We start from the raw sequence: 23,255 nt of genomic DNA, 5'->3' as shown, positions 1-23,255 counted from the left end.
AAAGCAAGTGCAAGCATAAAGTATGGAGCTGTATTTAGTGGGCGGTTCATTTTGCAAAGAGAAAATCATTTAAAGTCTTAATCTATCAAGCTAACTGTTTTTCTTTGTGTGAGCTGTCACTTTCCTGGCTGTCTGAAGAAGATTTGTTGTGTCACCTTTAATAAATAAGGGCACAATAAAGCTGCTATGTAATTAGCAATGCTCTATATTTTTAATCCCATTTTAGAATGCATTTCAGCTGCACTTAATCAACCTGATGATTATTTCATAACTAAGCCATGCAGGTACAGAATAAGCCACTAAACGCCAGCACTGTAAGATTAGAATGTGGAACAACAGAAATAAAATGCCCTGTGCTTTTCGAAACAGAGGGAACTGGCAAAAATGTAAACCCAAGATATAATAAATGACGACGACTCCCAAAGCTTACATAACAGTCTGTATTCTTACGGATTATGTAACTACTCATAGTTTGGAAAAATGCACATTTATATGAATGTTGAATTACTTGACTGGTGCGGGTTAATCTATCCAGCAGACTGAAGAACTGTAGATCTGCCACGATCTCTAACTGGGCATACGGTTTCCTGATATAACAGACAAACAACATCTGCTTTGTCTGGCAACACTAGGTGTTACTTTGACTGTAGTGAAAAAAAAAACGACATCTGAGGAGCAGCTGTATAATTTCCATCCCAAACCAGCTGTGTCTGTTTGCTAAAGGTTTAAGAAAAGGCAAAATCAAAAGTTAAAGTTGAAAATGCAGAGGACTGTACTGTGGAAGTTACACACTCAACTCGTAGAGAAACAAAAAAAGGAACAAATAAAAGCATGAAGAACTGCAGTATTTTTTTTAAATGGCAAAGACAGAAAAAAGGAAAGGAGGATGTTAAAAGAGAGTGAATCATAAAATTGCAATAAAAATGTTGCATTCTGAGATTAAAATTACAAGGCATGCCAAGTTTATGAATCCTGCTACAACAGGCCTGCATACCTGGGAACATGTGTGTGCCTCTGTGTGCAAGACTGTATTTGTTAGCGTTGTTTACACTAAAGAATATGAATCATTTCCCATGAAAAGCCTCGCTCACCTGGCTTTACATGTAGGGTGTGTTATCATTAACAGAGGTGCACTCAGCAGCTGAATCAAACCTGTCCAGTGTTAGCTCAAGTGACTCACTGAATTTGAGATTTATTAATACAAAGAGAAACATATTCCCACACTTAGACAGAAAGCTCTGGAGCACCCTCGCGCCTTGGGGTCAGGTCATGGGTGGTGCCATATTGATTATTCATTTGTTGTGGGTTTTTGTTTTTGAACATTCTACCACGTTAATGGTCGTTGTCAAGATAAATTACAGGAAACTAGATGTGTGTTAAGTACATTAATATATATATATATTTTCTCTTCATGATTCTTTAATCATTACTTTGAATATACATTTATTTTCATATTTGTATTACTATTATTACTCTTAATTGAATTATCATTGTTATATTAATTGCTTTATTGTTTACTTATTTATCTGTTTACTTATTAGAAGTACATCAAAATTATTTTATTTAATATTATCTTTTATATTAATTTTATTTGTATGTGTCTGCATGTATGTATGTATGTATATTCAGTATATATTTATTATTTCAATTTATGTATGTATGTATGTATGTATATATTATTATTATTATTATGTATTTTTATTTTTTGTATGTATATGCATACATATGACTATGTTTAAAACATGAAAAGATGTTTGAAATAATGGACCTGTATTGTAAAGTTTATGTTTTGCCAATAAAAAACAAATCTTGAAAAAACAAAGAAGTGAAGGTAATACAATTAGAAGAAACATTGTTAGTTGTCTGTAATTTAAAAAAAATATCAAGTAAAAACAAATAAAGAAAATTTTAGGATCAGCTAAAAAACTGTTTTATACTCAGTTATACAATCGCTAATCACAACAACTCACCTGTTATTAAGGATAATACAAGATATACAAGGTATGTGGAGCAAAACAAAAATAACTTCATTTGAAGGAGTTCTGTGGTTTAAATAGTCTGGAAAACTACTGCATTAATACTTAAGGCAAAATATAAAAAAGTGGACAATTGTCTAGTTCAATAACAAAGCATGGATGTAACATCTAAAGTCGCACTTATTAAGATTACTCTACATTAATCTTTTTCAAACCGTAAGATTCAGGTTGGACACAACTAAATCGATGCAGCAGAACACAAGATTGTATCTTTTATATCCCAAGAACTCCTCCTCCTTGTTGTGATATGGTGCGATTGTTACCCACAACTGCCATAAGATGGGTTAAGGTTATGAATCCTTAATCATGAAGCTTAAAATGAGATGAGGAGCAGGACACAGAGATCTGGAAAACTCCCTTCTTTTTCCTGACAGATATCCAGATTTTTTTTTCATTTCCAAACTTGTAATCTTCAACCTCAACCCGCACTGAGTTCATCAAACTCTATACAGCTCCCTCTGTAGTAACAAACACATACAGTACTACTCCCTGAGACCTACAAAACACACTTTGATGTGTAAAATCTTTAAAGTTACCACTTTAACCGCAGTGATTGTTTCATAGCGAGCCCAGTTTGCTGGAGTGGAGCCAAAACAACACACTGTGTCACTGTCCACACTCTAACTACAGACTGCACTGAAGCTGCCACATCAAGTCTTTTGCCTGCAGACACATGTGTAATTCATAATGTAAAGTTCTTTTCGCACTTGGGTGGAGCTACAGTTCAACAGCATTTATGCAGCAAAACTGTAACTTTCAATCAATATTACAACTGGATATGGCTTCAGATTAGGTGGAATAACGGTGATCTGAGGGCCTGTTTTGAGCCTCAGTAGCCATGAAGGGCTCCCTGCAGTCCTCTCGTGTGGAAAAGGGGGTCTACTATACATAATTACAGGGCCCCTCTGTGGGCAGGGCTGTAATGACAACACACACAAACACTCATTCACAAACACACACATAAATAGCAAATATGAAGGTGAAGCTTCCACATGGCGTCCCTTGTAAACAGTTAAATGCATGTGAAAAACTAAGACAGACAGACTGGCAGGCCCTCTGTGCGAATACACACTTAAAGCTACATATTCGCACAGACAGACAAAAACACACAGGGGAGGGGAGGTAATATGATCTAGGATGTGTCACAGCATGACAGTGACCTTTGACTTCTGACCCACTGGCCAACCCACTGAATGTGTGCCATTGCGTTTATGTAAGTGTTATCACTATGTTGGGAGGTCTGGCTCCACCAAGAATGAAGGGAGCAGCTGCAAACGCTCCACCTCTCTCTCTGTTTCTTTTTTAACGTGTGTGCATAGTGTAACCACCAGAATTCACCAGACTCAGGACCGTGTGCAGCAGAGACAGATTGCTTTTAAATCTATATGCCAAGTGGATGCGTGCCAACAGTTTGATAGGCCTCTCTCTTCCCTCCTTCCTACCCTTCCCTCTCAAGGTTTTTTCTTGCCATTCCAGTTCCTCTGCTAATCCCACTTGACTTTTACGTCTTTCCTTTTCCCATTTTCTTGCCCATTTCCTCTTTCCCCTCCTTTCCTCCAAACATATTCATCTTTCACCTCCAACCCCCCCCCCACCGCTCCCTCGTTCCTTTGTTTAGGAGAGAATTGCTGTCTTTTCTCATTAAAAGTGAAGAAGGTCTGTAAACTCTCATATAACCACCCGTTTCTCTCTACAACCCTGATTTACTGCCACTTTTCCCCCCACTTCTCATTCTCCCCCTCTGCTCGTGAGAAAGCCCATCTGTTACCAAAAAAGAGTGACAAGAAAGCAGAACAGTAAGAGGCCAGGCCATAGAAAACAAAATGGATGGACTCCTGTCAACATAGCAAGGCGTGCAGAATAGAAAACGCAACTGGGTGTTTTTCTAACTTTTTGGATCAGGACGTGAACGTGTAAGCCAGCTGTACAATACAGGGCAATCTTCCCAGATCTTTCTTGGCTTTGTTTTCATTGGCTGTGGAGAAGGCCGGACCCAGCTGCAAACTACTTCAACTACAAGGATGGAAAGTTAGCAACAATGCTAATCAAGAACACATATCCTTAAAGCTGGAAAACCACTGTGTCATGCTCAATCATTTAATTGGAACATATAATCCATAGCATTGCACTTTGAGAGGCTTTTTTCAGAATTCTCCTGCAAGACTCCTGAACAAAACAAAAAAAAGGTTGAGCATATTTAGCTGATCTACATTCACCCTCTGTATTAATCACAATTGATTCTTCTGCATTTTGAATGTGCACAAATTTCTAAAGGCTTGGGACCAGCCTGCATTGCAGACTCTTGGTTGTTTTATGTGCCTCTTTGTTCACTCAGAGCCAGGTCCCCTGACTGCACAGTTATTCGAGGGTCTGAACCACCCTCATAAGAAAAGTGGCTATGCAGCATTTTCAATTATACTTCCAATCTAGAGAATAAAAAGTTTTAACAGGATATTTAAAAGAATATTCAGGCCCTAAAACATGCAGGCTGCTCTAGATCTGATCCTTGCCGGTGCTAAACCGTTTTTTTGTTTCTAGTTTTCATTTCTGCTCAAGCCCCTTATTTTGAGCAAAGTTCAATCTGAGGTGCAAATAGAGCTGGGCGATATTGGAAATTATGTTTTCATGATAAAATATTTCATATCAGTTGATATCGCAAACCTGTCTGACCTCAACAACAGAGCCATCATACGCAGAGCATGCACAATAACACTGGACCCCCAACACCCCCTACTCAGTCTTCACACTACTCCCATCTGGTCGCAGATACAGATCCCCATACAGTAGGCAAGCCCGGTTTGGCAGAAGCTTTGTCCCGTCGGCCATAGCACTGCTAAATCAAATGCCAATGTAATGTGTCCGGTGTGCATATATGTGTCCTACGTGTTGGTATGTGTCCAATGTGTTTATATGTGTCCTACGTGTTCATATGTGGGATGATGTGCACCACTGTTGTGAGGCTGGGTGGATGTTATTGTTTTTATTTGTGTTTTATACATGTATTCTTGTACAGACAGTGACAACAAATCTCCTTATTAAGGACAAATAAAGATCTATCTATCTATCGATAATTACCACGATAAATATCAAATCAGTATTTCATTTAAATTCAAAGGCAGATTTTTGGTCCCTACTGAAAGTTGGAGAAACTGGACAGTTTGTTAGCTTGTACCTGGATTTAGTTCTCTGATAAACTTCTTGAATCCATAATTTCTGACTGTGCTAAGTAAGTAAGATGTGTACGTTTTATTCCATGTCATTGTCACTCGTTTCAGCTGTTTACATTGCAATCCAAGCGGCTTTAAGCCCCGCCTACCTCTCACCCTGCGACTTTTGTCGTATTTATATTGAGAAAAATTATATTGTGATAATTATCGTTACCAAATTATCGCCCAGCCCTAGGTACAGATATAGAGGGTTGTATCAAGGTTATTCTTGGTGATTGGAATCAGTTAGCCAACGCTAAATAGATTTCAGCTGGTATTAGATCCATGTTGGATAAAGGGCTATATGCAGTGGAATAACACACACAAAAATAACATACACATAAGTCAATCCTTCACAAAGCGTACAGATGTCCTCTGACTGGCCCAGTCTAGTGGCCTAAAGATTGAATGATATAATTCCTCAGAGCTCAGAGTGTGTTGTGTGTGTCCATGCTAAGAAGCAGAGGGGAAAACAGCAGCCATCTACAGGATCTGGTTCAGGAATTATAGCGGAAGGGGGGAGAGCAGCAAGGAGGCCTAATGTGTGTGTTTCTATGCCTGTGTGTGCATCCTTGTATTGTCAATAACGGGAAACAACAGAGACAAAGTAACACCATGACTGGGACTGCAGCCTAAACAAACAGTCTTGTGTACTGACAAACAAACACAGTCAGATGCACACGCTCATGCGCATGCACGCACACACTCAGACAGAGAGCTGTGTGGTTTGAGCGCAATCCCACGGCCATACATCGTCCTTGCAGCAGCAGCGCACAGCAAGTGCGAAGGACAGACAGAAATAGCTCCACTATAATTCCACTTGTACAGTTTGAAGCACAGTCCGACACTTACGAGCTCTGTGTTTGTGTGTGTGAGAGTTTTTATGAACATTTCAATGTTGTACATATGGCAGAAGGTATCATTTTTCGCTGGCGTGGCTTACATGTGAGGCAAAGTGAGAGGCCAAAATGACCACAAAAGAAAGGAAAACAGAGAGGAATTTTCAGGGTGTGCCAAAGAATCTAAGGCATGTCTCTATTTAGGTGGGTGGGTCGGGGCGACTGGGGGCAAACAACCTTTAATTGGTCAACAAAAGGAGCAGACAGCAACACACATTCACATACCTTTGGAATTTAGGTTAGAGATATGTGACATGTGTGTACACGTTGCATTCACTGACCCTGTGCAAACAAAGGTCCACAATAATAAGTGTGTGAATATGCAGACAAAGGCGAGAGTGGACTCAAATATACTTATTACATTGAAATAATTATGCAATGTGTCATAGACCAAGCATAAAGTTATATATTGCACTGAAATAATGGACTTCACGGTGAAAGGGTAAGGCAGCTTCACCTCGCACTGATTTTTCCTGTTCATTTTACACCAGATAACACAGCCAAAACACTGCTGGGGGTTCAAGGGTTTTGTAACTGACTCAGAAATCTGACCCCAAACACACTCAGACAATGAAACCCTTACGCTGAATTGCTACATCTCAGTACCATAAGCCAAGAGACAACTTCCTGGATTTGGGAAACTTGGGAGTGAATGTGCTGCAACCCCTCCCCCCTCTTCCAAATCTCCCCCCTCCTTCTTTCAAGCTTCACACAGCCCCTCTTTCCTGTGGGTGAGGGTGGAGGTTGAGGGAGGGGGAGAAAGAGCACAGCGGGAACACACCGACACCAAGCAAAACATACAGAGAGGAGGGAAGTCCCATTTCAGCCCTTAAAGCCTGCTCCCTGTGTGGAACACACATGAGCCAGCAGAGCAGCCACTGCGACTTTGCTGTAATGAGACCGCAGCTCTTTCCTGGACGGGATGTTGAAGGCAACAAGCAGAGCCAGGAGCACAGACAGAGAACAACAAGTAGAGCCACGTCTGTACTTTTATTTGTCATGTGCTTATGGTCATCCTTTTGTGAAAGCCAATAAAAACTTCAGTATTTAGAAATATTCAAGGCTCTAGTTTAAGTTGAGTGCAGCACACTTTGATAAAAGGGTAACCAACTTAGCCTTACTAAACTCCATTACTTTAACGGTATTCATGAGTCTTCAGTTTCTCAAAGATTCACATTTCGAGACGAAGTAAAGCGTGTAAAGTCCTATTGTGTTACAGAGCGCAATATGTTAACTTGATAAAAGGGAGAGCATCTTTGAAGTGTGTGGTACACAAGTAGTTTGGTAGACTAAACATTTAGCAACCAAACTTAAGCACAACAAAGATATGCTTCCTATAATTTTGAGTGCTATCACTTTTTCCATTGTAGTGATAAACAGAGACAAACTTAGGGGTTCACAGTCACCCTGCCATGTGATTTGAATCATCTATCAATTCATCAGAGCAGCCACAGTGAAAATTCTGGAAAACATTACTGGTATCGAGGAACTTCTCAATAACATCTAAATGATAAGGACATTTTCAATAAATGGACTCGTACAGTGCCTTGCAAAAGAAAGTTAAAGATTTTTTACAAATTAAAAACTGAAAAGTGTGGTGTGCATATGTATTTAGTCCCCCTGAGTCAATACTTTGTTGAACCACCTTTTCACTTCAGTTACAGCTGCAAGTCTTTTGGGGTTTGTCTCTCCCAGCTTTGCACATCTAGAGACAGATTTTTTTTCCACTCTTCTGAGCAAAACAGCTCCAGTTCAGTCCGATTGGATAGAGAACAGCAATTTTTTCAAGTCTTGCCACATATTCTCAATAAGATTCAGGTCTGGACTTTGAATGGACCATTCAAACACATGAATATGCTTTGATCTGAACCATTTCATTTCAGCTCTGGTTGTATGTTAAGGTTTGTTGTCCTGCTGGAAGGTGAACCTCCGCCCCAGTCTCAAGTCTTGCAGCCTCCAACAGGTTTTCTTCCAGGATGGCCCAGTATTTAGCTCCATCCATCTTCCCATCAACTCTGAGCAGCTTCCCTGTCCCTGCTGAAGAAAAGCCTCCCCACAGCATGATGCTGCCACCACCATGTTTCTTGGTGGAGATGTGTGTTCAGGTTGATGCGCAGTGTTAGGTTTCTGCCACACAACGTTTTGGATGTAGACCAAAAAGTTCAGTTATGGTCTCATCTGACCAGAGCACCTTCTTCCACATGTTTGCTGTGTCCCCTACATGGCTTGTGGCAAGCTTTAAACGTGACTTCTTATTGCTTTCTTTCAATAATGACACTTTCCATAATAGCCAGATTTTTGGAGTGCACAACTTATAGTTGTCCTGTGGACAGATTCTCCCACCTGAGCTGTGGATCTCTCCTCCAGAGTTACCGTTGGCCTCTTGGCTGCTTCTCTGATCAATGCTATCCTTGCCTGGTCAGTTTAGGAGGACACCCATGTCTTTGTAGGTTTGCAGTCATGCCATATGCTTTCCATTTTCAGATGATGGATTGAAGAGTGCTTCGTGAGATGTTGAAAGCTTGGGATATGTTTTCATAACCTAACCCTGCTTTAAATTTCTCCACAACTTTATCCCTGACCTGTCCAGTGTGTTCCTAAGTCTCCATGATGCTGTTTGTTCACTGATGTTCTCTTACAAACTTCTGAGTCCTTCACAGAACAGCAATATTTAAACTAAGATTGAAGTACACACAGGTAGATTTTATGTACTAATGAGGTGAATTCTGAAGGCAGTTGGTTGCACTGGATTTAATTTATGGGTATCAGAATAAAGGGGGATGAATACATGTGCACGCCACACTGTTCAGTTTTTAATTTGTAAAACATCTTTAATACCATGCATCATTTTCCTTCCACTTCACAATTCTGCCCTACTGTGTTGGTCTATCACATAAAATCCCCCAAAAATAATTTAAGTTTGTGCTTGAAAAAATGTGTAAAAGTTCAAGGGGTATGAATACTTTTGCAAGGCACTGTGTGTAGGCTTTCACTTTTGACTGACAACATAAAATTATACTATTGTATTATCTCATCAAGCTTTGTCATTGTCATGTAACAGTTAATCTTACAAAGCAACAAATCATTACATTTCCTCATCTCTACCTCCTGCAAAAAGTTGGCTTGAACTTAGAAAAGTAGCTTGAAAATGAAAATCTGTTTTACATTTATTTGCTTCCACAGCCAATGCACACTTTGGCCAGAGCCACATCTTTAAAACAGTCAAACACGTCATCCCAGAAAAACACTGCCGATTTCATCCTGACGGGTCACGAGAATCAACACAACATGAAAACCCCTCACAGTGCCTTTAAGTATTGCACACTGGCCGGAAGAAAAAGAGTCACATTTTGGTCAATGAAACATTAACCTCTAGTTTGGAAAATGTGTTCGAATATTTAAGTTGCAGCAGCTGCAGGTGGAGAATTTAAATCAGTTCAACATGTTTGATGTACTTGCATGATTTTTGCCATTTTAGTTTACATCAGTGTGGTTTTATGAACTTATTGTTGGATGCACTGGGTTTAGGTACCTCTAAAATGAAAGTAATGTGGATAAAAAAAGTGTGTTTACCTCAAAGTACACACACACTCATCTCTCACAATCAACTCTATCTATTGGATGACAGATAACCATTTCCTCACTGTTATTGGATGTGATCAGCCTCATGACATGAATAAACAAAATCAGAGATGCACTGAAATGAAAATCCTTGGCCGAAACGGAAAACCAAAAATGAGGAAACCAAGGCCGAAAACCAATAACCGAAAGACCGAAAGAAACTGTTATGCCAATTATTAGTACCATTGCATTTATGGCTATGACTGTGTACTAGGGATGTCAACAATTAATCGACTATTGATTAATTGATTGTTAAGAACTTACTCGAACACATTTTTTTGTTTCAATTTTATATCATGTGGAACAAACATCATGTGGTCTTATGTTTCGTTCAGCTATCAGAGAGGTGTTAAAAGCATGTTTCAATGTGAATCAGCTGACTAAAGGTGTTGTATACAGCTGAGACGCTCAGCTGGGGGCTGCGGCTGAGGGACAGGTCTCCACGTTCGCTTTTTTTCTCCGCCTGCGGGCTGATTATGACCCAGTTGCGCTCCCAGCCGACACCTGACCGCATTCACATGCTTATTTTTCTCAATAAGAACAAGTAGACAGAAAACTGGACACTGTGAGTCTGAAATATGTTTCTGTTCAGTTCCCTTGTTGAAGTCTGAGCCTTCACTTTTATGACTGTATGTCCTCGGAGATCATAAACCTGCTCCACATGTTAATATTCAGCTTGTTTAACATTTTGTACGCCTCAATACAATCCGTAGCTATTCAATACTGTCAGTTATATACATTGTGTCGTGAAAGAAAATTTGATTCAGGAAAAAAAAAGACGCATTTGGAATTGTTTTTGACATGGAAAAACTTTTACGTTTTTGTAAAATGATTAATCGATAAAGATCGTTAACATTTCCAAAGATTCATCACGGAAAATACTTTGCATCCCTACTGTGTACTAACCTCAGTAAAATCAAGGCAAGCGGGTTCTCCGCAACCATCGCGGCCTGGATCATTTCTTGTATGTGCTGCTTTATTCCCACATCCAAGTAATGATCTTTCTAATGCGGATCAAGTACAGTCGCGATGAATTGCAGAGGATCCGAATAGATCTCAGTGAAACGTCTGCTGACAGACTCTAAGAGTGTACTTTTTATTGTTTTCACTCCGTGGTCCGTCTCAACCTCTTTGCTTAGAACACGCTTTAATGCTGCAATTAAAGGAATAAAGGAATAATGGATGCAGACACGTTGGCCCTTATCCAGACAAGCGCGTACTGGCAGCGTTTTTTTCTTGCGTCATCACAACATTCTGTTTCTGCCGTGTTGTTTTGGTGATAAAAGCCTTTCGGCCCGAAAACCGAAAATGCATTTTTGGGCCATTTTCAGAGGAAAGTTTTCAGGGGCCGAATTTTCGGTGCATCCCTAATCTTTATGTATTGTGTTACTTCTACAGTAGTTGCTTTCAGTAAGAGATATAGCTCACATAAAATGTATTCCTAGTGACTCTTTGTGAGTGTTTTGACTCACAAAAACTTAGTACTTAAGTGCTCTTTTGATTTTTCTGCATCAGGGGCAGCCCCCCCATGTATGAACCATCTTCTTTGTTCAGGTGAAAACTCACAGAGAGGCAGATAGACGGGCACATGCACAAAAGGCCTGTCAGACCCAACCCAAGAGCAAGAAGCAGTAGAGAGAGACAGGGAGAGAGACTGTGTGCACCCTATATATAGCCGAGCTGTGACAGGACATCCGAGAGGACAGGGAAGTCTAGACACAAACGACACAGCTCTTACTCAGGCTGTGTGTGTGTGTTTGTTTGTGTGTGCATCTTGTGTGTGTGAGAGAGTTCATCATGGCCTTGTTATCTCTGATTTCATTGGAAGGACTTTGACAAGCTGTTCCATGATAATGTCACTAGATTGTATTGCTATCACAGCCTGGTGTGATCTGATGAACTTGAAGTTCTGACTTTAGAAGCTGCAAACAGCAACGTCAAAGGGAGGAAGACGGTAAGAAGAGGAGACAGCCTGAAAACAAGAAGGGAGGGGGGAAGGGTACCAGCTTAAGAACGAGAGATGTGAGGAAAGAAAAGGAATCAGAGAGAGTGACTCATCAGAAAAGGAATGTCCCATCTCTGCCAAAGGAACCACAGACACCACTGTAATGATTGCTCCCTCTCCAACACTTTAAATCATCCCCCATTCTCACTCGCTTTCTCTTGTCCACTCTCCCTCACTCACAATCCCTGCTTTTTTACTCCCTCTCTGTCTCTCTCTCTTTGACTTCCTTCCAGCTAAAAATCTCTGTATACGCCAAACATTAGCAGTGAATTCTTCTTGGTTTTGGATGGGGATGATACAGCAAGCTGACCACAGCTGGTGGACCAGCATTGCACCACCACTGTTAGGAGCAGACACACACACAAAGGGCCAAGACTGCCTCTCCACTCTGTTTGCCAAGCAGTGCAAAAAAAAAAGCCAAGAGGCAAATTCCATCACAGTGCGGTTTATCAAAGTAACACTACTAAATTACACAAAACCCTAATCAAATTCTTACTGCAGTTTTATGAATCACAGTAAAAAGATTGGCACTCCATCACACCCTTCCCACATTGTTAACTTATTATTACTCCCACCACCACAGGATATGATGTAAGCACAGGGAACTTTTTTGGTGAGGAACCAAAATCACCACAATGACTGCGATCGTGATTCAACATTCCTATCACCTGTCATCCTGTGCACTCACAAAGGAATGGGTTAAATCGTTTTTACAGGCTCAGGGCCTGTGAGGGAAAATGATACGACAGAAAGAAGAGAAGGAAGCTCCTGCTAACAAAGACACATGTAAGAAACAACAGTAAAGGCTTGACAGTTTCTACAAAAAAAATCTGGAAAAGCTCATAACTAGGGATGGGAATTTACAGTAATCCTTGTACTCGATTACTCAAATTACCTAATGAACAACTACTCGAGTACTTGTAATTATTACTATTTTTTAACCGTAAACAAAAATGAATAAATAAAAGTCATTTTTGGTTATTAGCAGGCTAATCTTCCAGCTCTGGTTTCATCACAACGACGTGTGCTAACAGGGCTAACAAAAGACGTGATACAAGACTGCCTGTTATCTGTCTCCGCTGTTTTCTCATCTGTCCAGACAGTTCTATATTTGTTGTGTTTTTGCTTTTGGTGGAATAATATGTTCCTAGAGAGTTGCTGTAGCTGCCGTAGAACTGTTTTTTTTGCTGAAATCTGGCTCAGCGTGTTTAAAGCTGAAGCCGTGGCCAGAGAAGTCATACGTTTATATCCCGTTAATTATTTTCCTACCTAGTATATTCAGTTAGGCAAAAAACAAAAAGCACATGGTCACACATGTTACGCTGTATGATTTAAAGTTATGTTGCCAAATGCGCGAGTAACAAAATGCTACTCGAATAATGGGGTCAATGGCGAGTACCCGAGTACTAGAGTATTCGTACCGATCCCTACTCAGAACCCCCAATGACAAGTGTTTGGTGATAGAACTACCAAATGACGCAGACAGATTATCGCACAATTATAATGCTAACAACACTGTAGGCTATAAGGGGATTTGATGAGTTGAAATTGTGTTATTCTTTGCGGAGTTTCAAAAAAGTCTTAGAATACAAGTCAATTCATGAATACAATATAAAATTAATAATATAGCTCAATAGCTCAATCTGATATAATTAGCTCCTTGCACCAGTTGGTGCTCCAGCCCTAATAATAATTGAGGAGTGTAATTAGGGGTGTAATGATTCATCATTGCCCAACCAGTCCACATGTGCTTTGTGGACCTGGAGAAGGCTTACGACCGTGTCCCCCGAGGTATCCTTTGGAGGGTGCTCCGGGAATATGGGGTGGATGGCTTGTTGCTACGGGCCATTCAGTCTCTGTATTGTCGGAGCCAGAGTCTGGTTCGCATTGCCGGCAGTAAGTCGAATTCGTTCCCGGTGGGGGTTGGACTCCGCCAGGGCTGCCCTTTGTCACCGGTTCTGTTCATAACTTTTATGGACAGAATTTCTAGGCGCAGCCAAGTGGGGGAGGGTTTCCGGTTCGGTGGCCTTGGGATTCCGTCTCTGCTCTTTGCAGATGATGTCGTCCTTTTGGCTCCATCGAGCGGTGACCTCCAGCTCGCGCTGGGACGGTTTGCAGCTGAGTGTGAAGCAGCGGGGATGGGGATCAGCACCTCCAAGTCCGAGGCCATGGTGCTCAGTCGGAAAAGGGTGGCCTGCCCTCTCCGGGTCGGAGGGGAGTCTTTGCCCCAGGCGGAGGAGTTCAAGTATCTCGGGGTCTTGTTCACGAGTGAGGGGAAAAGGGAGCGGGAGATTGACAGACGGATCGGGGCGGCGTCTGCAGTGATGCGGGCGCTGTACCGGTCTGTCGTGGTGAAGAGAGAGCTGAGTCAGAAGGCAAAGCTCTCAATTTACCGGTCAATCTACGTTCCGACCCTCACCTATGGTCACGAGCTGTGGGTAGTGACCGAAAGAACGAGATCGCGAATACAAGCGGCCGAAATGAGCTTTCTCCGCAGGGTGGCTGGGCTCAGCCTTAGAGATAGGGTCAGGAGCTCAGACATCCGGGAGAGGCTCAAAGTAGAGCCGCTGCTCCCCCGGATCGAGAGGAGCCAGATGAGGTGGTTCGGGCATCTGGTTAGGATGCCTCCTGGGCGTCTCCCTGGGGAGGTGTTTCGGGCATGTCCGACTGGGAGGAGGCCACGGGGAAGGCCCAGGACACGCTGGCGAGACTATGTCTCTCAGCTGGCCTGGGAGCGCCTCGGTATCCTCCCAGAAGAGCTGGTGGAAGTGGCCGGGGAGAGGAGTGTCTGGGCTTCCCTGCTGAGACTGCTGCCCCCGCGACCCGGACCCGGATAAGCGGAAGAAGATGGATGGATGGATGGATGGATGATTCATCTACATCGATGTATTGATTTATATTCCTATGATCCGACAACATCGATCTGTGTTTGACAAGTTGGCCTTCCGGACGACATATATCGATCTAACATCGTTTTAAAAGGTAATAAATCGATTGGATCGATACTAGGAAATAACGCATTGGATTAATCACGGCAGACTTTATATGGATGTGTTTTTATTGCACTTACAATGATAAAGACGTTAAACGTTACTCAATTCAGGCTGCCTGTCTGTGACGTCATCGCCACGCGCCAGCAGACAACAAAACATAGCATGGCGGATGGTAGAGGAGTAAACAGCAAGCAAGAAATGATCAAACCACCATTGCAGTCCAGTGAGTGGAAACACTTTGGCTTTTGCAAAGACGAAGATGTTCTACAGCAGGTAAACCTACTGTTGAAATGTTGGTTGCACTTATTGTACTTATATTGAAAATGAGAGCAGAAAAGGTTAACCTCCTGTTAATTCAACCTGAAGTGGTGGTTGCACGTTATTCAAATAAAATGTGAATGCATTTGCCATTAATTGTTGTTTACTTGTTTGTTTATATCCATAATTGATTTATACCTGATTCACCCGTACAAGAAACAACAGGAATCTAGGACTGTCCAGTATCAGGGTTTTTATTTCACAGTCACACTGGTTGAATTTTTGGCTAAAAAGTTACTAAATCGATTTTAAGTCACTGAATCGTTTCAGATCGTATCGCTCTAAATGAACCAATATTGTCCTTTAATCGTATCTGCAACCACGAATCATGATACTAATCGAATTGTCGTTCTTCCTAGTATTGATACAATCGTTTTATTACCTTTTAAAACGATGTTAGATCGATATATGTCGTCCGAAAGGCCAACTTGCCGAGCAAAGATTGATGTAGTCGGACTTGGATCGTAGGAATATTAATCGATGTAGTAGATGAATCGTTACACCCCTACTTACAATGCATCTCAATAAATGTCAAACAGAGATGCACCAATTGTAAAGATCGGGACTGATACCAGGCTGGAACCCCCTCGAAAAAGAGATGATACATCTCAAGGGGTTGATCAATCTATCTTATTATCAGTGTGCTGCAAACACTTGACTTGGCACACCTTACAACCATGGGCTCTCTACTACTGCGTATGTTATGTGAACATCTACATGTTTAAAGAGTTCCTGGGGAATACAGCCAGGATGGAAGATAAGAGTGAAGCACAGACTACCAAGTCTAAGTCGATGCTTGTTTTGAGACAGCGCAGCAGAAATCCTTGAACTCGCTGTAGTAGGCCCATTTACAGCGGCACCTGGGGCTCTGGCTTTTACAGCCTCTTTCATCACATGCTGGCTTTCAAAGCGTATGTGTTTGAAAATCTGTGCTATAGAGAGAGAAAGAGAGAGAAAGGGAGACTCAGAAAGCCCTTATGCAGCTAAAATGGGAGTGATGGGGGTCTAAATGTGAAGGTGCAGCGATGTGGAAAAGACAACATCAGAAACAGAAACATATAAACAATGGAGTCGGAAAGTGTGTGTTTTTCTGTGCAGGAAGTGTGTGAGCATTAAGTATATGTAGGTATGAGAGTGTGTGCGTCCTCTTTCAGAGTGGAAAACTTGTTGGCCCTCGCCCTGCTTCCACAGGTAATTTGTAGGCAGCATAACATGCATACTGACGACGCAACAACCACAAGGCAGACCTGACAGGAAGACGGCAGCTGATCAGGGAGGGCTGCCAGGAGCTGACATGTTACACACTCAAACACACACCCACAAAGAAAGAAAGAAAACAAAGATGCCAAGTAAGACTGAGCTAAAGGGGACGAGCATGCGGGTGAAATCAGAGAGTGTCAGAGAGACAGACAGACAGAGCGACAGATGGAAACAGAGAAACGAGGCCCAATCATTTAGTTTCACACCCTGCAGGATGAACAGGGCCTCTGTGCTCCTTCTCTGTTCAAACACACCTCACGGCTGTCTGCTCCCTGCAACAACAATGCACAGATACACACACACACACACACACACACACACACACACACACACACACACACACACACACACACACACACACACACACACACACACACACACACACACACACACACACACACACACACACACACACACACACACACACACACACACACACACACACACACACACACACACACAGCAGCCTGCCTGACAGTGGGCACAATAACCCTATTGAGAGGCATCGATAGGGGGCTGAAAGTGAATTGAATAAGATCAAGGAAAAGATTGACAACATGCACACACATACACACACACAACATTCAGACTCCACAATTACCACAATTACCACAAATACACACACTGCAGTCTTAATTCATCATTCATCTGTCCAATCTGATCAGACTCTACACACACAAACACACACATAAACACACATGCATGCACACTTGTTTGGTCAAGGGCGGACCAGTGGTATTGTTTCACAGGGGAAGCAGGATGGTGATAACAGATCTCAGCATTCTTTATCTGATTGCTTATACACACACACACACGCACACACACGCACACACACACACACACACACAGACACAGACACAGACACAGACACACAGACAAGCATGTACCCACATGCACACTCTCACCACCCTTTCCCATCAGCTGTTGTTCATGACCTCTACCACACGCAGACTAACAGGTTGGTGCCGCAGGGCAAGAAAGTCCCAACACCAAACACATGCACATTTATAGTCTGGGTAAGATAAACTCATCCACACTCAGGCAAGCTGAGTATTTTGGGGTGTGTGACATGCTCACAACTTCAGGAGGTGACAGCTTACATCACTGAAGTACTTTTTATGACTATTATATACTATATAACATGTGCACTCAGTGTGTACAGTACGCTTAAATGCACGTGTCTCCTTTATTTTGCCTCTGATAAAAGCTGGCTCAGCAGAATTGGGGCTATCTTGAAACAGAGGCACTTTCATAATGCCAAGGCTTAACAAACACAACCACGCAAGAACAGTCTGCAGTGTTTGGCCCAAAGCTCAGTCCTTAAATGTCCGAGTCACTTTTTCCATACTTAGCATCTCCTGGTGTATAGAAATGCCAGCGAGGGAGGACGGTGAGGGTACATGGAAAGAGGGGGAGAGTAACGAAGTGAAAAAGAGAGCAGAAAAAGGGAGAGGGGCAGAATATAAAACAACTTAACAGCCCAAAGGCCCTACGCAATTAGCAGTGACATCATGTAACTTCTCACACACTCACTCACTCACTCACTCACTAACACACACACAATGCAGACAAGAGCCAAGTTCAGATGAAGAGGAAGGCAGAAGGGCAAGGAGGCTGGAGGGATAGACAGAGGCAGGATGACAGTGCACCATTTCTACTCTGGTGGTACATTCAGTGACACACTCATGTGTGGATTGCACTAATAGACGTACCAAACCGTTCCCACAGCTCAAACCTCAGAAAATCACCACAACCGCAGTCCAAAATAGTACTGTCTGTTTACCATGAATGAGTGCACCGTAAAAGAGTTCTCAGACTGACAACATGGTACTGCCTTACATCACTATGTCTCTTTTGACGCAAAATGTAAATGTACGTTGAGATGAACAAGCAACAGTGCAAATTTGATGCAAAACAAAGCAAGAGACAGGGTAAAGGGAAGAAGAGAAGCCTCAGTGGTGCACTCCATAAAAAGCACAGGTCCACTGGTAACTTTCTTACCAACAGACACTATGCTACATTTCACAACTTTGCACACCTCTGCCAAAAAACAACAGATCTACCCCTTGAGAAGGTTAATCTGTAATCTGTTGAAGTGAGTGCTTTGAGAGAAAAGTCAACAACACTACTTGTTTGTGTCTTAATGTACAGACACAACATATCTAAACCCTCTCTCTGTCCTCCATACCTTCCTGAAACTAAATAATAGCAACATTTTGGCATCATTCTCTAGATTCCTTAAATCACAGGACCTAAACAAGCCATTAAATGGCTCCATGTTTTTTATAAAACAAACAGGCTTATTATCTCAAGGGCCTGGCAGAAATTACCAGAGCAAGGCTGGAAACGATTAGCTAGCTGCGTCCAGCCAGCACCATGCACCAATACAAGCCTCAGCCATCACCCCCCAGGGGCCTGCCTGGCCCACAGCTTCAGACTATTCTCCGTAATGTGACCATGTAAAGAGAATACCCTTCTTTATGCTTGTTTGTCTCACAAAGAACCTCTTTATCACTTAAATTGTTGCCCTGCAGCACAGAAACCTGCATGGGACGATACATAGAATACAGCCTGGAGTCTGGAGCTGGTGCATCTCTGAGAGGGAGCCAGACAATCGGATAAACTGACCTGTCAGGGTTGTGGTTCTGAAACCATTAGTCTATTGACAAAAAGTAACAGGACAACAATTAAAGAAACAGATTCATTATTAAAGTAATTAACTAAGAAAATAAAGACATTATGATAGTACAGATTATATCATAGTGAGAAAGATTTGTTACACAATTAAGTATACATGTATAACATTACTCTTCATCTGGTGGTTGGTTAACTTTTAATTGAATGACTGCAAGTCAATTTACCAACCACACAATGTGAAGTTGCATATAACTACAGATTGAGTTTTTTTTTCAAGTACTAGTGCAGGGGTGTCAAACATACGGCCTGCGGGGCAAAACCGGCCCCCCAGAGGCTCTAATCCGGCCCACGGGATGACTCTGCAAAGTGAACAAATTACAGAGAAGACTTTAACTGCAATTTTTCAATAAAAGTAACTACCGTTTCAAATCGATCCTCTGGGGGTCGCATACAATCATAGTGCTGATGGAGCGCACATGAACAGTGCTCGGGGACTTTTTTTCTTTAAAGTGAGGAAAAAGAATACTTGTTTGCATAATCCGGTTGAAATTCATAAAGACATTTTAGAGCACTTCATGATCCAATTAGCATCCAATTAGCAATTCATCAATACTCAATTAATTGTCGACATCCCTACCTTCTTCATTATTATAATCTATCTGCTTTTCATTTCACTCTGTGTCAGGTGAATGGGAAACCTGTGTGTTTGGTGTGTTCACAGCAGGTTGCAGAGCTTAAAGAATATCATATTCAGCCCAGCTATGAGACTCATCATGACAAAAAATACAGCAGCTGTTTATGTAAATAATATAGTTCATTAAGTGTGAACATTTACAGAATGTACTTGTACTTTTTAGAGATATTGAGACTTTCAACCATAAACTAAAAACGTATTTATTCAGTCTGGCTTTTATGTAGGGTTTAACAATTTTATTACTTACCTTTTACTATAATATTGATTTAAATGTTGCTTTATTATTTTAGTAATTTTAACTGTTATCTTATTCTATTTTTATGTATTTATTCATCAATTTATTTAATTTGTATTTATCTACTCAGTTTTATTGATATTTTTAGCCTTAGTTATATTGTTCAACTCTTATCCTTACCTTTTTAAATCTATGTATTTTAACTATTTTTATTCTTAATTTTGATGCTTTAACTTATTTTAAAGGCACTATGAGGAGTTTTTCACCAGCTGAGAAACAGACTGAAACCAACACTGATGCCTCTTTATGACCTTCAAAAGAAAACAAAACCATAAACAACAACACTGATACCTTCTCTTTTGTCATTTGTAATGCCTTAAACCACTGAGAGGGGGTAGGTGTCAGACCACATGATTGACATTTGTTTTTAAAAACACCCTTTTTCGGCTGTTTTCATGGCAAATAATCACATTGAGTGATAAATCTGGCTGTTGAAAGACAGCAGGGTGAGGTTTTTGTTGAAAACACAACTTTTGCGTACAGAACAAGAGATAAGAGGTATCACTTTGTCCACAGTGGGGTGCCAAAATTGATATAAATCAAAAGTTCCTCAAAGCAGCTTTAATTACACATATTTTATTTTTGGTATTGGTCTCTATTTTATTTAATGTTATTCTTATTTTTAATTTGTATTCTTATTCTTATTATTCTTCTTCTTCTTCTTCTTCTATTATTATTATTATTATTATTATTATTATTATTATTATTATTATTATCTTCCCCTAATATGTCTTGACATTGTTTCATTTCTGATTCTTTCTTGTTTTTCAATCGCTGTAAAGAACTTTGGGTTGCATTTGATTTGTATGAAAGGTGCAATAAAAATAAAGCTTGATTGTTTGATTGATTGATTGATTGATTGATTGATTGATTGATTGATTTTTTTGCACTAAAACAAAAGGGAAACATTTGGAGTTTTCATTATTTATAGGTTATTATGTTAAAATTTTACTGGTCCGGCACACTTCAGATCAACTTGGGGAGTATGTGGCCCAAGAACTGAAATGAGTTTGACACCCCTGTACTAGTGTAAGAGTTTGGAGGTTTCAGAAAAGACTTCTATGCTATATTGCTCTCTTGTATCCACATCCAGGCGTCCCCTTCATTAAATCCCTCACCTCGTAGCTAGCAGTGGAGTTGTAGTAGTGAGCTAACCTCAAAGCGCAGCAGCGGTGGTCAACCTTGTATGTTACATTCTCTGACACTCTACGTGAGGAGTCATTGAAGGATCCTCTCGGTCAACACACAAGCTTTCACAATCAAGTCAAAAAGGAGCACACGCTGGGTCCTGTAAATGCCCCCATCTGCCGCCGCAGCCTCCCAGTCTGCTCTCCCCCACCTTCCCGACTTGTTTGCAACACAGCGGGGCCCTCGGATGCCAAGTCAATGCGACGCCCAGAAGAATATGGAAAGTTACTCACGTTTCTACTCAATTCAACGCCGAGGAGGGACTGCAGTGGTACCGTGACGGGCACAACTCTCCGTATTCAAGCCGAAAATTCTCAACATACCACATCACTCACCTCCTCTCTCTCTCTCTCTCTCTCTCTCTCTCTCTCTCTCTCTCTCTCTCTCTCTCTCTCTCTCTCTCTCTCTCTCCAGTGTGCTCACGTCCTCTTCGCTGCTGCGCTCCTGTCTTTTCTCTCCTCCCCTCCGTTTTCTGTCGCCGTTTTCCTTTTCTCCTCCCTCTCAGATGCCGCTGTTCTCCAACAGGGGGAACCGGGGGACGCTGCTCCGGAAGCAAACGCTCCTCTGTGATTTTTTTGTCAACACCCTCTTTACTGCATACTGATTTATGGCATTCTTTATCACTCTGTGGTGCCATAATAAAGGAGTGGTTTAGGAAGACTTGTGTCGCTGTTAATCAAAAATTAAATCAACTTTGTCCTGAATTGGGAAGTTTTCAATTACCCCCCCCCGCCACACACACACGCACGCACACACACACACACACACACACACACACACACACACACCAGTAATTCAGTTGTTATATATAAGGGCAGGGGGACCTAATGATTTTGAAAACCAGATAGAAATAGTTGGCTTATACCCCTGCCAGATGGTGCCAGTTGGAAAAAATAATGACTATACTTATCTTACAAAATTTGTGATGCTGATATCCAGAGGCACAGTTAAAGCTGCTGTTGGTAGGAATGGTGTAAAAAGCATTGCTTTTTCTGCTGGGTTTGGAGAAGGTCATAATGCCCATCGGTACTCATCGGTAAGTGAAGTAATATGAGACTATTGCGAAATCTCTGTTTTCCAATGCCTTTGTATCAAGCAATGTTGTTATTCCCCTCGTTCCCATTATGACGGACCAATCTTAGCTAATCTCCAATCCTCTGTCCTGATTGGTTAAGGGGCGGCCCCTACTACCTTCTCTGATTTGTTATGAGTCTGGCACTATCATGACTGCACACGTCGATCTGTATTGGGGGGCTAAGAGGCAATCTATTTGGGAGGGATAGTGTTGACATTCCAAGTCGCTTTCTCTGAACGTTAACTCTGTGACTACCAACAGCAGCTGTTAGTTATATAAAGTTTGCATTTCGTGGTTAGGGCTCGTTTAATTTCTTCAGACTTCCCATCCTAAAGATAAATAAAAGGTGAACAAATCCAACATATGAGATGTAAAGGGACTTCTTTGAAAGCACTGAATTATCATAGAATAAGAATACCCTGTTTGGGGTCTGTTGGAATATCAGTACCTCCTTTGCATTATGAGGCACCTGAAGCCAATCCTTTAGCTTTATAACTTTAGCCTGACTTGCAGTAAACATGCAGTGTTTACATGCCTGCAAGCTAGATAACCTGTATTGTTTGGATTAAATGATCTTATGTTCCTCTTAAAGAAAAAAAAATGTTCACTTGTCCTGCCTGGTTTGTGTTTAAAATAGTTACATTGGATCTCATCAGTGTACAGTCCTATAGTGCACTTAAACAGTGTAGCATTGTATTCCAGGCAGTCCATGCTTGCACATGAAATAAATTGTTGCATAACCTTTGTGCAAATTTCAAGACTTTACAAGTTGGATTTCCACTTATGCACAAGGATATGCCTCTAGGTAAGACACTGACTAAACATACTATCACTTTGCTTTCAAAACAACTGGCAACATTGTAGAAATGATTTGTAGTCAATGTTCTAAATTTGGAAACCACAAAGTAATTATTTCCGAAACTTGCTCTAATGTGAATGAACTAGTTTGAGAGTCTAATTTGGACTGCAATGGTTTGCCTGTCTGTGTGCAAGACGAAGCATTAAGATGACACAAGCAGCCGCAATGT

The 23,255-nt window shown here is 41.4% G+C and overlaps 1 protein-coding gene across 4 annotated transcripts in view; it reads right to left on the bottom strand.

Annotated features, from left to right (window-relative positions):
• Positions 1 to 21,674, bottom strand: part of apbb2b (amyloid beta (A4) precursor protein-binding, family B, member 2b) — a 56,426-nt gene extending 34,752 nt beyond the window's left edge. For 2 of the 4 annotated variants that reach the window (XM_034688102.1, XM_034688104.1), the window contains exon 1: positions 21,386 to 21,558. The gene's annotated coding sequence lies outside the window, so the exon portion shown is untranslated. Of the gene's footprint in view, positions 1 to 21,385 lie in introns of all 4 variants that reach the window. The other 2 variants (XM_034688105.1, XM_034688103.1) reach the window with 2 other exon arrangements.
• Positions 21,675 to 23,255: the final 1,581 nt, after the last annotated feature.

The sequence above is a fragment of the Notolabrus celidotus genome, chromosome 7 (assembly GCF_009762535.1).
Source record: "Notolabrus celidotus isolate fNotCel1 chromosome 7, fNotCel1.pri, whole genome shotgun sequence".
Taxonomy (NCBI): Eukaryota; Metazoa; Chordata; class Actinopteri; order Labriformes; family Labridae; genus Notolabrus; species Notolabrus celidotus.
The sequence above is the reverse complement of the archived record's forward strand: the minus strand, read 5'-3'. Positions and strand labels throughout refer to the sequence as shown.